Source organism: Vigna angularis, chromosome 6, assembly GCF_016808095.1.
Source record: "Vigna angularis cultivar LongXiaoDou No.4 chromosome 6, ASM1680809v1, whole genome shotgun sequence".
NCBI lineage: Eukaryota > Viridiplantae > Streptophyta > Magnoliopsida > Fabales > Fabaceae > Vigna > Vigna angularis.
Window position 1 is genome coordinate 23,853,621 of NC_068975.1, and position 14,568 is coordinate 23,868,188.

The 14,568-nt window shown below is 37.1% G+C and overlaps 1 long non-coding RNA gene across 1 annotated transcript; it reads left to right on the forward strand.

The window, feature by feature from the left end:
* Window positions 1-12,673: 12,673 nt before the first annotated feature.
* On the forward strand, window positions 12,674-13,213 carry LOC128197588 (uncharacterized). Its single transcript, XR_008250194.1, has 4 exons — window positions 12,674-12,693; window positions 12,767-12,848; window positions 12,923-13,012; window positions 13,124-13,213. It is a non-coding gene; the product is annotated as an uncharacterized LOC128197588 (long non-coding RNA).
* Window positions 13,214-14,568: the final 1,355 nt, after the last annotated feature.

A 14,568-nucleotide genomic window follows, 5' to 3' on the forward strand; every position in this document is an offset into this window, starting at 1 on the left:
ACTTTAAAATTAAATGAAACTTGGTCATAATATTCATTATTCAGTAGAAAATGATATCTGTAAGTGATTGACTTAGTTTTATAAATTGTGTGAAGGAAATTTTCTTGAATCACTGTGATTTTAAGTCCACTAATAACTTTATACAATTTGAGAATTCAGACACATGTAATGTATATGTAGCCAATGTCGAAGAACAAGCTTTAAAATTAACATTGAGTTTGACCATAGCCAAAGGCTGTTGGAAGTTCCACATCGACTAGAGGGGGTGTGTTGGAAGTCCCACATCGACTAAAGATAAGGCCAAATTATAATATATAAATGAGGTGCAAACCTCACCTTACAAGCCGGTTTTGTGGGGTTGAGTTCGGCTTAAAACCCACTACTAATATGGTATCAGAGCCAGGTTAGAGCCTATCCTAGCGAGTTCTAAGTGGGCATTCTATTCTTCTCTTCCACCCGCAATCGGGCCGCTATCGGACCACCCAATTTCTACTATCACGCACGAGATGTCTATACCTCGGCGTGAAGGGGGTGTGTTGGAAGTCCCACATCGACTAGAGATAAGGCCAAATGATAATATATAAGTGAAGTGCAAACCTCACCTTACAAGCCGGTTTTATGGGGATGAGTTAGGCATAAACTCACTTTCTAATAAAGGCTGAGAAGTTCATATGTTTGTTCCCAGTGAAGCACATTATCTGGTTCTATACTACACAGTCTTTCAGAGATCACATGTAGTGTTCCCTAACTTTCATTTGGTAGCAATTTGAAATCTATAACTTTTTTAAAACTAGGGTTTTCTGTTTTTTTTTTCTTTTTCTTTTACCTTTTGCTAACAATTAGCATAAGATTCACTAGCTAAGAACTTTGTCAACTCTACTTACAATATGCAAAAGCTGCAGTATATTCAACATCTATGCCCTAATCACAGATCCAAATATGAAAATCTAATATAAGTCTAAAGCATATATAGTATTTGGGTATCACAGCTTACTTAAGATACTAAAGTTATGCTAAAGTTGAAAGTGTGGATCTATATGAATTATTTTAATAAACTTGCATTGTACAACACTTTTTAAATTTACAGGTCTCTCTCTTCTCTTATACTTTGTGTCTTTTTGGTTAAGGAAATCGAGAATGCTTTAGGTTGACGTTATGATATACATCAAACATTAGCTAGCTCTAGGATTCTGACAAAGCTCTTATGAAAGCAGTTTATTTCATGTCAGGTTGACAGTGTACCAAAGCTTCGCCTAGTTTGAATTAGGGCCACGGAAATGAGTATGGAGACAAAGAAGCAAAGGAGGTAAATCTAGAACATGACCCGCATGTTATGGTGTTGAATGGACAAGTAGAGCACTTTTAGCACAACACAAGCACAATAATACATACTGCAGGCTTTATATGTGTAAGTTGTTTTGTTATTGTGTGTGCACTGTTGTGCATGATGGAATTTGGTGAGAAGTAGAGCAAGAGATGAAGGAATCACGGATTTGGTGAAAAGGAAAGTGACCACCTTAGAGAGTTATAGGTTGTTCAGACGCTGTTGTTTTGATGCATGCTTCTTGAATGGCTGTCATAATATGCAAGATATGATGTCTCCAGCAGCTTCCTTCGAATCACATAGTTTGCATGGTGGGAATGTGATGGTGACATGTGCAGGCAACTGTGTCCTGATAAGGTTCTCATTCTCTCAATTATTCAGCTTGGAATAAATGCTGGCTGACACTTTTTATTCTTTCTTTGTTTTTTCTCTTACCCTTTTTTCTTAACTCATTTGAATTTGGTAGATGGATATATCTTTGCCTGATCTCTTTCTTTATCGTGTGCTATGGTTTTCCACGTTCGAGGAAAAGTATAATCCGCAAGACAGTGATGGATTCTTGTGCTTTATGCAGAAGTTCACGTGTAATATATAATGACCTTTTTTGTCACTAACTATCACTGAATTCAACTTTCCCGATTAAAAGAACTGACTCTTATTTCTGTTTGCTTAATCATGTCAAAATAGAAACTTAATGTAATTGTTTTGTTTCGGTTTGGTTCATTGAACAGCATTAACTCAAACATTATAGGATGCTTACGTTAGTTGATGGAAATTCTTATACGATCCATCTTGTTCACTTGCATGGGGATATCCATGACTTAAAACATTGAAGGGTATTTGTACCATGGGATACCTGACATTCGCACAACACACATCTGAACTGATGTCGATCACTAGACGATCGACCATTTTGTATGTCGAGCACTGTTGGTCGACCGATCGACACTTTTATGTCGACCATTGATGGTCGACCGTTTACGATTCAACGTCGAGCACTTGGCAACTATCGACTTCCACTGACATTCGTATGTATATGTCGATCATCTGATGATCGACAATTACTAAACGATCGACCGTTTGATGTCGACCACTGAGGATCAACTGTTCACGACTCGATGTCGATCACTTGGCGATAGACCATTTATGGTCTGATGTCGCGACACAAAATTCTCTCACAAAGGTCAAGCGGTTTAGCAGATACGAACAAAAAGACACTGTCTTAATCAAAGACCACGAATCAGGGAAATAACTGATCCAGGCAATGATAAAGGTCCTAATAATGGCTAAAGCACTAAAGGTGGAGGGACCTACCACTCACGTTTGCTGCCCACTTCCAATAGATCCAGGTAAGAAGTAACGGCAAGCACTAGAAGTGGAGGGACCTACCACTCACTTACTGTCCACTTCCAATAGATCCAGGTAATGGGTAAGAGGACGGACCAGGTAGGAAGGATTGAATTCCATTCATTTTTTAGCTAAGAAAAACATAGACAGAGAGAGATCTGATCTAACTTGAGCGTCGGAGTGCCTTTTTCAGGTGCCCAGCCCACTTCCCTCGAAGGATCAACAACGTCAAAGGCAAGATAGCATGGAGATGGTCTCATCAGAAGAAAGAATCCAGAATTGTTAGGTTGATATCTTGGTCCCCATACCTCATACCGAAACAGTATTGTATCCATGGCAATTCTTAGGTAGTAATAAAGGTAACAAAGTTGCTTAAATCATTGAAATACATTAAATATAAATGCCAGAAAAAAGAATTGAATTGCAATCACAGTTTACTACAATTAAAAAAAAAGTAAAGTTATCATAAGGTATAACATTTTTTTATAAATATAATTAGCGAAAGTAATTAGAAGTAATCACAACTTTCAATTTATAAAATATCATTCATCATATTGACTCATTTCAATTGAACCAAAGTCATAATTTTGATTCAACATATTTATAAAAAAATTATCATTATGACTTCATCTTTTTAAAATTTTCAAAATGACCATTTTACATTTCATAAAACTGACTTTTGAAATATATGTTATGGAAACTTTCAAGGAAAAGTTTTCCAGAATAAAATATCTAGAACATAATTTTTGGAATAAATTTTCGAAATGTGTGAAATGCATTTCGGAACAAGCTTTCTCGAATAGAATTTTCGGAATAAATTTTCCATAATGTAACATCCCAAAAATACAGTATAAAACTATATAATAAAATAATCACATGTTAATAATACTACAAATCAGTCTTACAAAAGATAAGACGTTCGCTTATGGCCTAACGGCCTTACAGAATAACGAGAAAGTTAAAACTGTACAAATAAGTAATCTAGACCGAACGGTTTACAAAAAGCCTATACCGAACGGTCATACAAAAGAAAAAGGTAAAAGATGATCGAACAATCATCGTACAATTAAACTGACTACTGACCAAACGGTTCTACTGTTCGGTCTTAACTTCTACCTCGACCAAACTTTCTTCTTCTAGCGCTTCTTCCAGCTGCTCTTCTCCTTCTGCTCACATCCACACGGATGATCATTGCGACAGGACAATAACCGAACGTACAAAACGGACAAGACAGAAAAATAGGATAAGCTTATGTAATTTAATTCATGTATCAACATATATTTCACACAATCAACTAAACAAGATAAATCATTAACTCTTTCATGCAAAGCCTAATACTAGACTCTGACTGTCCGGACTGTATGAATTCTGTGTAGCTACGACGTTTGTGCACCCGGGTGATGTAGTAACTGGGATACCCTCAACAGTTGCCACCCGAGGTTAGTCCTATCTGTCCAAATTAACCATAAGGACTAGGACCTCCTACCATTCCCACACATGACTTACCCTTCTCTACGTAAGAACGAGTAATCACAGAATATCAGGATGAACTGCCAGCTTAGCGTGCCCACATTCATACTTTACCAATTCCAATATCCATTCATGAGATATTCCTCCCCGGAATACTCTTTCATAATCAAATTCATTTCATCCATACCATATTCCATCATCTTTCATCATTAAAACTTCAACTTAACCAATTTGAATAAAGATCCCGTAGGATACCAAATACTGAACGTTAGTTTTTAACCCAGAACGAGACTGAAAACTTGGAGTGAGACCGAGATGTCTCCAACTCAAAACTAATCAAATCGAGAGAGTTACTCACTTGTTGTGAAAGGGACCGAATACAATAATACTTCTCAGAGACCAATAGAATCGAACGTTATTTTCCAAGTGAGCCAATTTAATGAACTGACTCTTGAGATTTCAAACCGAACACCGTAAAGCCTAGGCCGAGTACTAAGACTCTAGGCCGAAACCAATTAAGACAGATACTGTAGGACATCAAATAATAGCACTTGACGGAATCATATGAAGAAACCGAACGCCAATAAATACTTAGCTTCTTAATGAGTTAAACATCAAGGAAACCGAATGCTAGTCGAAGGCCGGGCACTGTAGAGAGTGAACACTATTGAGTTTGGACAAACGCTCTTATTATAAAGATAGATTACGAAAATGAGAACTAGCTCCTGGTGTAAGACCGAGCACTTAGTACGAGCGTTTGGTGTAAGACCGAGCACTACTTAGTACGAGCACTTGGTGTAAGACCGAGCACTACTTAATTTATAGAATAAAGGCTTGATAAATATAAGATATCATTTAACTAATGTTCAAGAACGAACGAAATATACAAATACATATAGATATACTGAAGTTTATAATCAAATACCAAGGAACGAATATCCTTGGTTGAACGCTTAAGTACAAATATTACAAAACGAAACGAAGACGCTAGTCTTCAACTAGAACTCTCTCCAAATGAAAGAATCCAGTTCCAACCGAGTCCACAAGAAAACCGAACACTATATCGAACGAGCGCTGGTCTAATACCAAACACTTATTAAGAACGAACGCTACTGAGAACGAACGCTTGTATAATTGAATGGTCAATACTGACTCTCGACAACATCCCTACCCATTTCATGTCTTTCATTAATCATCAATACTTTTAAACAACATACCATATTTCATCATCAACCAAATCATCAAACACAATCTCATTCTAGTTTCTCATACAGTCAACAATGCAGTAACAACCATTTTTCATATTCATTCAGCAATCAACGAACATGCATCCATTCAAAGCAAGAATCTAATCAAATTATATAAGATTTCCTTACCTCTTAACGTGACCGAACGCTCACAGATATGGTTACTGGTTCACCTCTACAAATCCTTCTACCCTCAATGCTCAACAACTTCCGAAACTAAACCAAACAGAAAATCTAGAAACTCTCAGAACAAGATGATTGATTCATGCAACCCATAAACTAGGTTTGCATGTACCAGGAAACCACACGACTGAGGGAGAGATGAACTTACCAGCTCGAAATCGAAAACTGATCGGTTCAAACGAACGCCCTCGACGCCGGGAATGCTCAGGTGTGGTCTGTTTGATGATCGGAGGAAGAAAATAGTAAGATTTCGTAGAGAGAAGATGAAGAAATCTTAGAGAGAAGGAGGAGAAGAATGGAGTTTCAGAAGGTTGAAGAAGATGGTTGCATGCAGAGAGTGGCGTGAATTTTTGAAAACTCAGAGTTTTACTCCTACCGTCAAAACCGAACGGCCACTCCACTGCTCACACCTGTCTTCCACTTTCTGTTTTCCATCTCCCCTTCCTCGACACTTGTCTTCCAATCAGCTGGATTTTGGATGGATTTTGGATGGATTTTTAATGGGTCTGACACATAACACATATAATGCCTTTCATTATGAGTTTTTTAAAATACCTCTTCATGAAATATATTTAGGAAAAAGTTTTCTGAAACACATGAAATGCAATTGAGAAAGAGCTTTCCAGAATGAGTTCTTCTATGCATTTTCTCTCTTCTTTTCCTTGCAACGTTCTTCCTCTCTTCTTCTTTCTCTGCAATGATGCAATAGCAACCACGACAATAACAAAAAATCATAATGGTGGTGTGGTGCAACGGAGAAGGAGGTCTAATCTTTTCCAGTTATGAAAGGAGTATAGTCAGTAATTATGGGGTGCAGGAAACAATAGCATCTGAAGAAACTCTTCTACCCAATAGGTGTTCCTAGAAAAGTTTTGGGCTTGCTATTTGTATTACCTATACGTGCTGAATTCATTCCTTTTTCTTCCTTCATACGTCAAATTGCCTCATTATTCTTAATTCGTCCCTCTTTTTAAAATGGAAAATGATATGTCGACAACGATTTTTTGACAACAATTTCACAACGCCATGTGGCGTGTTTGCATTGGGTGATTAAAGTGAAGTGAAATATGGAAGAGGTTATCAGGCCGAGGGGTATTTTTGGAATATCTGAATTCTAAATTTTAAGAAATGGGTTTGGCGGTTTATTTGGGCAATACGTGCGTAGGTTTTTCAACCCTTCCATCTTCTCTGAAGGTCTGTCCTCCATCTTCACCCTTCCATCTTCTGTGGCTTGGTATCCTGTATGTTATCTTTGAAACCCTAGTGTTGTTGGTCGTGTTGTTGTATTTGTGTGGTTGGAAGGCGGTTGTGGTTACTTTGTTGTGGATTTGCCTTGTGCTGGAGGAGGCCGTGGAGCATTGTTATCCGTCTTTGTTGGTGTAAGTAAAAATGGCCGAGCCCTGACATTGTCTTTTACATTGTCTTTTTGGTGTTTCATTAACCTTAATGATATAACGAGTGTGGAATGTTATCTTGTTAGGGCGGTTTCAATGGAAGGGAAAAAAGCAAGTGCAAGAAAAATGATAATTTTCTGTTTATTGATTATTTGATTATCGTATCAATTGTAGTTATTAATATAGTTATCATCATTTTTGTGTAGTGGCGGCTTCTGATCTCGATGGACTCATCGATCATTATTGAAATGAATCGTCTACTACGAAAGTGTCATGTGGAGCGGATTAGGATGACTCCATTTATGTGGTGTTTGAATATTCATAGCCTTGTGGAGGTGAATTTGAAATTATTGAAGGTTATGGTTTGCAGGTGGGCCGGGCATGATAATAGTTTTAGAGTAAGTCAACAGTTGGTACCCTTTTCAGTTATTAATGTGTTCATGAGCATAGGTTTAGAAATAGGTGGTTTAGAGATTCCGTTTGATGAAGTAGTTGTTGGATTGGTTGGTGAAATGTTCAAATAAAAAACTATCAGTTTGAATGAGTTGACGGACATGTTTAATGTCATTGTGCATGATAATAACATTGATGTTGATGTAGTATGTAGGTTATATATACTAGTTTGTTTGGTTGTTTTTTATTTTCCTAGGAAATCAAGGCATGTTTGTAACATGCCTTTTGCAGTGTTAAATGACTTAGACAGTTTGTGTCTATACGATCGGTGTACTGGTGTACATAAACATATTGTAGAGAATTTAAATAAATGTAAGAAGAAAATTATGAGAGGAGGTATCGCGCAGTCACTTACTCTTAGTGGCAATGTGGCAGTGTTGCAGGTCACATGATTTATAGTTTATTATTTGGATGTACTGCAGAACATTGTCAATTAGGTTTGATGAAATAATATTATGATATTGTAGGCTTGGACGGTTGAAAGACTTTCTTTGCATGGTCATGCTTCACATAGGTTTTTCTCGCGCATAATGCGATGGTTCCCGTATAAATCAAGTACCGAAAAAATTGAACATATATTTATGACCGGAGATGTAAGTGTTTTGATATTCGTTATTTTTGATGTAAAAATGGATTGTCTTATTTGTCAAAATTTGTTGTGTGATAATGGTGCAGTTAAATCTGGAGTGGTATGTAAGAAAGGAAGATCGTCATCACCCGGAAATCCGTGCATCTTTCCACATGGATGACGGAGGGATGAGTGAAGGATCCTTGGCTGAAGGATCCAAGGTTGAGAAAGATGATGATGAAAGCTCTGATGACGGGACATGGAAGCAGGTGCCAAGGAGAGATTGAGGAAAAATAGTGAAGATCTCAGAGCATTGAATGCCAAGATTGGAGTTCTTACTAGGGAGTTATTTGAAATTTGTCAAACTCCAATCTTTACTGAAGAAGATGCATGTGGCATTGATGAAGAAGTTGGTGGTGGAGTTGATGAAGCATCTGAAGTTGGAGGTGACGAAGAGCCTGAAGTTGGAGGTGACGAAGAGGCTGAAGTTGGTCGTGATTGTGGATTTGAACAACAAGGTGATGGTAATGCAGTTGATGACCCCCTAGGTGCATATACTGAAGTAAGAGGGGAGGATAAAACCGCACATGAAGATGAGATAGTTTCAATAACTGATGATAACATTGTTTGTATTGAAATCGATGATGATGGTGATGAAGAAGAACGGGAGGTCGTACCATTGGTTATCCCCCCATTGCGCAGTTTTGTTGGTGATCCAAGCACCACTGTTGATGTAGACCAATTGTACAGAGCAGTCAGTGTTAGAGAGATCACTGTATACAGGTATATGCCTTGAATTGTAGTTGTGGTTGACGAATCTGTATTGTTTGTGATTGACTATTATTTATATGTTTAGGGTTGTATGCGAGATAATTGGGCAAACCTTGAGCACGACTTCATTTTACACTTTGGCCCCGATAAAATACGTTGATAACATGGTTAGTCTTGTGACATTTGTTTGTGTTTCATGTTGTAGTTTATGTTAGTAATGTGAAATTTTTTTATTGTGTAGGTGGTGTTATTTGCTTGTACGATGTTTATGTACTTTGAGAAAAGGTTGTGCGGTGTTGTTAAGAGGATTCATTTTAGTCCATTATACTCGGTAAATAAAATTTGATATTGTATCATATATTTCATTGAAGAAATGAATTTTGATTTTTTTTTATTGATGATTTTGAAATTGTCCACAGCACCATATTCTTACTGATTGTAGGAAACGTCCACAGAATCGTCATGTTTGGACGCTTCATAACTATAACAGTTATCTACGTTGCGATCAGTTTGGACTTGGAGACATTGCCACAGCTGACTTTGTGAGTAACCTTTAATTCACAATATTTGTCTAGTTTTGGTTGTAAATGTGTTACTGATATTGTTTTTATTGTTTGTAGTTCTTTATGCCATTTGTCCACGATGATCATTGGTGGTGTTATTCAGTGAAATTGAGTTCATTAGAGATATTTATGATTGACTCATTGGGTAAGGGGATCAGAGACCGGAAAAGGATAGACACAACTGTTGTAAGATTCCACATCTTTCATTGTTGATGACCCTGTGATTGTCAGATAACCCTATATTTTTTAACAATTTATTGTATTTGTTAACTGGTAGGTTGAAAATATGGCACGATTTTTTTGCATCTTGATGAATAGACCGGAAGGTAGTATTGGTCCTTTGACTGTTAAACAAGCAAATATCCCATCCCAACCAAACTTGTAAGGTTTTTGAATTGTACTGTTGGATTATATTGTGTTGTGATGAATATACGATCAAAAGTAATTTTATGTGGTGGGTATATTATTTCAGACATGATTGTGGAGTCATAATGTTGAAAGCAATGGAAATTTGGGCGTGAATTTTTGAAAACTCAGAGTTTTACTCCTACCGTCAAAACCGAACGGCCACTCCACTGCTCACACCTGTCTTCCACTTTCTGTTTTCCATCTCCCCTTCCTCGACACTTGTCTTCCAATCAGCTGGATTTTGGATGGATTTTGGATGGATTTTTAATGGGTCTGACACATAACACATATAATGCCTTTCATTATGAGTTTTTTAAAATACCTCTTCATGAAATATATTTAGGAAAAAGTTTTCTGAAACACATGAAATGCAATTGAGAAAGAGCTTTCCAGAATGAGTTCTTCTATGCATTTTCTCTCTTCTTTTCCTTGCAACGTTCTTCCTCTCTTCTTCTTTCTCTGCAATGATGCAATAGCAACCACGACAATAACAAAAAATCATAATGGTGGTGTGGTGCAACGGAGAAGGAGGTCTAATCTTTTCCAGTTATGAAAGGAGTATAGTCAGTAATTATGGGGTGCAGGAAACAATAGCATCTGAAGAAACTCTTCTACCCAATAGGTGTTCCTAGAAAAGTTTTGGGCTTGCTATTTGTATTACCTATACGTGCTGAATTCATTCCTTTTTCTTCCTTCATACGTCAAATTGCCTCATTATTCTTAATTCGTCCCTCTTTTTAAAATGGAAAATGATATGTCGACAACGATTTTTTGACAACAATTTCACAACGCCATGTGGCGTGTTTGCATTGGGTGATTAAAGTGAAGTGAAATATGGAAGAGGTTATCAGGCCGAGGGGTATTTTTGGAATATCTGAATTCTAAATTTTAAGAAATGGGTTTGGCGGTTTATTTGGGCAATACGTGCGTAGGTTTTTCAACCCTTCCATCTTCTCTGAAGGTCTGTCCTCCATCTTCACCCTTCCATCTTCTGTGGCTTGGTATCCTGTATGTTATCTTTGAAACCCTAGTGTTGTTGGTCGTGTTGTTGTATTTGTGTGGTTGGAAGGCGGTTGTGGTTACTTTGTTGTGGATTTGCCTTGTGCTGGAGGAGGCCGTGGAGCATTGTTATCCGTCTTTGTTGGTGTAAGTAAAAATGGCCGAGCCCTGACATTGTCTTTTACATTGTCTTTTTGGTGTTTCATTAACCTTAATGATATAACGAGTGTGGAATGTTATCTTGTTAGGGCGGTTTCAATGGAAGGGAAAAAAGCAAGTGCAAGAAAAATGATAATTTTCTGTTTATTGATTATTTGATTATCGTATCAATTGTAGTTATTAATATAGTTATCATCATTTTTGTGTAGTGGCGGCTTCTGATCTCGATGGACTCATCGATCATTATTGAAATGAATCGTCTACTACGAAAGTGTCATGTGGAGCGGATTAGGATGACTCCATTTATGTGGTGTTTGAATATTCATAGCCTTGTGGAGGTGAATTTGAAATTATTGAAGGTTATGGTTTGCAGGTGGGCCGGGCATGATAATAGTTTTAGAGTAAGTCAACAGTTGGTACCCTTTTCAGTTATTAATGTGTTCATGAGCATAGGTTTAGAAATAGGTGGTTTAGAGATTCCGTTTGATGAAGTAGTTGTTGGATTGGTTGGTGAAATGTTCAAATAAAAAACTATCAGTTTGAATGAGTTGACGGACATGTTTAATGTCATTGTGCATGATAATAACATTGATGTTGATGTAGTATGTAGGTTATATATACTAGTTTGTTTGGTTGTTTTTTATTTTCCTAGGAAATCAAGGCATGTTTGTAACATGCCTTTTGCAGTGTTAAATGACTTAGACAGTTTGTGTCTATACGATCGGTGTACTGGTGTACATAAACATATTGTAGAGAATTTAAATAAATGTAAGAAGAAAATTATGAGAGGAGGTATCGCGCAGTCACTTACTCTTAGTGGCAATGTGGCAGTGTTGCAGGTCACATGATTTATAGTTTATTATTTGGATGTACTGCAGAACATTGTCAATTAGGTTTGATGAAATAATATTATGATATTGTAGGCTTGGACGGTTGAAAGACTTTCTTTGCATGGTCATGCTTCACATAGGTTTTTCTCGCGCATAATGCGATGGTTCCCGTATAAATCAAGTACCGAAAAAATTGAACATATATTTATGACCGGAGATGTAAGTGTTTTGATATTCGTTATTTTTGATGTAAAAATGGATTGTCTTATTTGTCAAAATTTGTTGTGTGATAATGGTGCAGTTAAATCTGGAGTGGTATGTAAGAAAGGAAGATCGTCATCACCCGGAAATCCGTGCATCTTTCCACATGGATGACGGAGGGATGAGTGAAGGATCCTTGACTGAAGGATCCAAGGTTGAGAAAGATGATGATGAAAGCTCTGATGACGGGACATGGAAGCAGGTGCCAAGGAGAGATTGAGGAAAAATAGTGAAGATCTCAGAGCATTGAATGCCAAGATTGGAGTTCTTACTAGGGAGTTATTTGAAATTTGTCAAACTCCAATCTTTACTGAAGAAGATGCATGTGGCATTGATGAAGAAGTTGGTGGTGGAGTTGATGAAGCATCTGAAGTTGGAGGTGACGAAGAGCCTGAAGTTGGAGGTGACGAAGAGGCTGAAGTTGGTCGTGATTGTGGATTTGAACAACAAGGTGATGGTAATGCAGTTGATGACCCCCTAGGTGCATATACTGAAGTAAGAGGGGAGGATAAAACCGCACATGAAGATGAGATAGTTTCAATAACTGATGATAACATTGTTTGTATTGAAATCGATGATGATGGTGATGAAGAAGAACGGGAGGTCGTACCATTGGTTATCCCCCCATTGCGCAGTTTTGTTGGTGATCCAAGCACCACTGTTGATGTAGACCAATTGTACAGAGCAGTCAGTGTTAGAGAGATCACTGTATACAGGTATATGCCTTGAATTGTAGTTGTGGTTGACGAATCTGTATTGTTTGTGATTGACTATTATTTATATGTTTAGGGTTGTATGCGAGATAATTGGGCAAACCTTGAGCACGACTTCATTTTACACTTTGGCCCCGATAAAATACGTTGATAACATGGTTAGTCTTGTGACATTTGTTTGTGTTTCATGTTGTAGTTTATGTTAGTAATGTGAAATTTTTTTATTGTGTAGGTGGTGTTATTTGCTTGTACGATGTTTATGTACTTTGAGAAAAGGTTGTGCGGTGTTGTTAAGAGGATTCATTTTAGTCCATTATACTCGGTAAATAAAATTTGATATTGTATCATATATTTCATTGAAGAAATGAATTTTGATTTTTTTTTATTGATGATTTTGAAATTGTCCACAGCACCATATTCTTACTGATTGTAGGAAACGTCCACAGAATCGTCATGTTTGGACGCTTCATAACTATAACAGTTATCTACGTTGCGATCAGTTTGGACTTGGAGACATTGCCACAGCTGACTTTGTGAGTAACCTTTAATTCACAATATTTGTCTAGTTTTGGTTGTAAATGTGTTACTGATATTGTTTTTATTGTTTGTAGTTCTTTATGCCATTTGTCCACGATGATCATTGGTGGTGTTATTCAGTGAAATTGAGTTCATTAGAGATATTTATGATTGACTCATTGGGTAAGGGGATCAGAGACCGGAAAAGGATAGACACAACTGTTGTAAGATTCCACATCTTTCATTGTTGATGACCCTGTGATTGTCAGATAACCCTATATTTTTTAACAATTTATTGTATTTGTTAACTGGTAGGTTGAAAATATGGCACGATTTTTTTGCATCTTGATGAATAGACCGGAAGGTAGTATTGGTCCTTTGACTGTTAAACAAGCAAATATCCCATCCCAACCAAACTTGTAAGGTTTTTGAATTGTACTGTTGGATTATATTGTGTTGTGATGAATATACGATCAAAAGTAATTTTATGTGGTGGGTATATTATTTCAGACATGATTGTGGAGTCATAATGTTGAAAGCAATGGAAATTTGGGATGGAGACGACAAATACAACGGAAAAAGCATGCCTCAATATACAACTGTAAGTAGCAACTGTGTGTTTGTTAAAATTATTTTATGTGTTGGTTTCTAATGGGGAAAATGTTGGTTTCAGGAGGAGCTGGTTGGGATTAGATAGAAATATGTATGTGAATGGATCCTGGACAACGAGAACATAATACGAATGGAAGCCCTAGAGCTATATAGCATTCTTTAGGATTGCTTAGACATGAACAAATTTGACTTGTAACACAGCATGTTTATTTATGTACATAATGTTAGTTGACAATGTAGACTTTGTTTTTGTAATAAGATTATTGGTTCGATTTTCAATTTAATTGTTTTGACGTTTGTTTGTTATAATGAATAAATCTTTTATTGAAAAATTAACGCACCATTATAATAAGTATTCCAAAAGTAGGGGAGGGTTTGATAAGTTAAATTAAGGGTAATTACTGGGTGGGAGTTGATCAAGTTCTGAGTTGGGGTGGTGAAAATAGTAAGTGGTAATCGTTTACAGTGGGTTAGTAAACGATTACGCGACAATAAGGTGTGTTTTGTACAGAAAGTTGAACTAAAGTAGTCAGTGAGGGTAACAGGGGTGACCACTGTCAAAACCAGTGAGTTTGAGTGACATTTGCACTTGTGTTTGGAAGATCTTGGTGTTTGACTGTTGGCAGATGGTGGTGGGTGATGAGATGTGACCCCAAGGAGTGTGGAGTGACCCCTTATGAGTGGGGAAACCAAATTGTGCAAGGGATGAATGAGAGTGTTCAAAAAACCCTGTGGTAATCGTTTACAGTA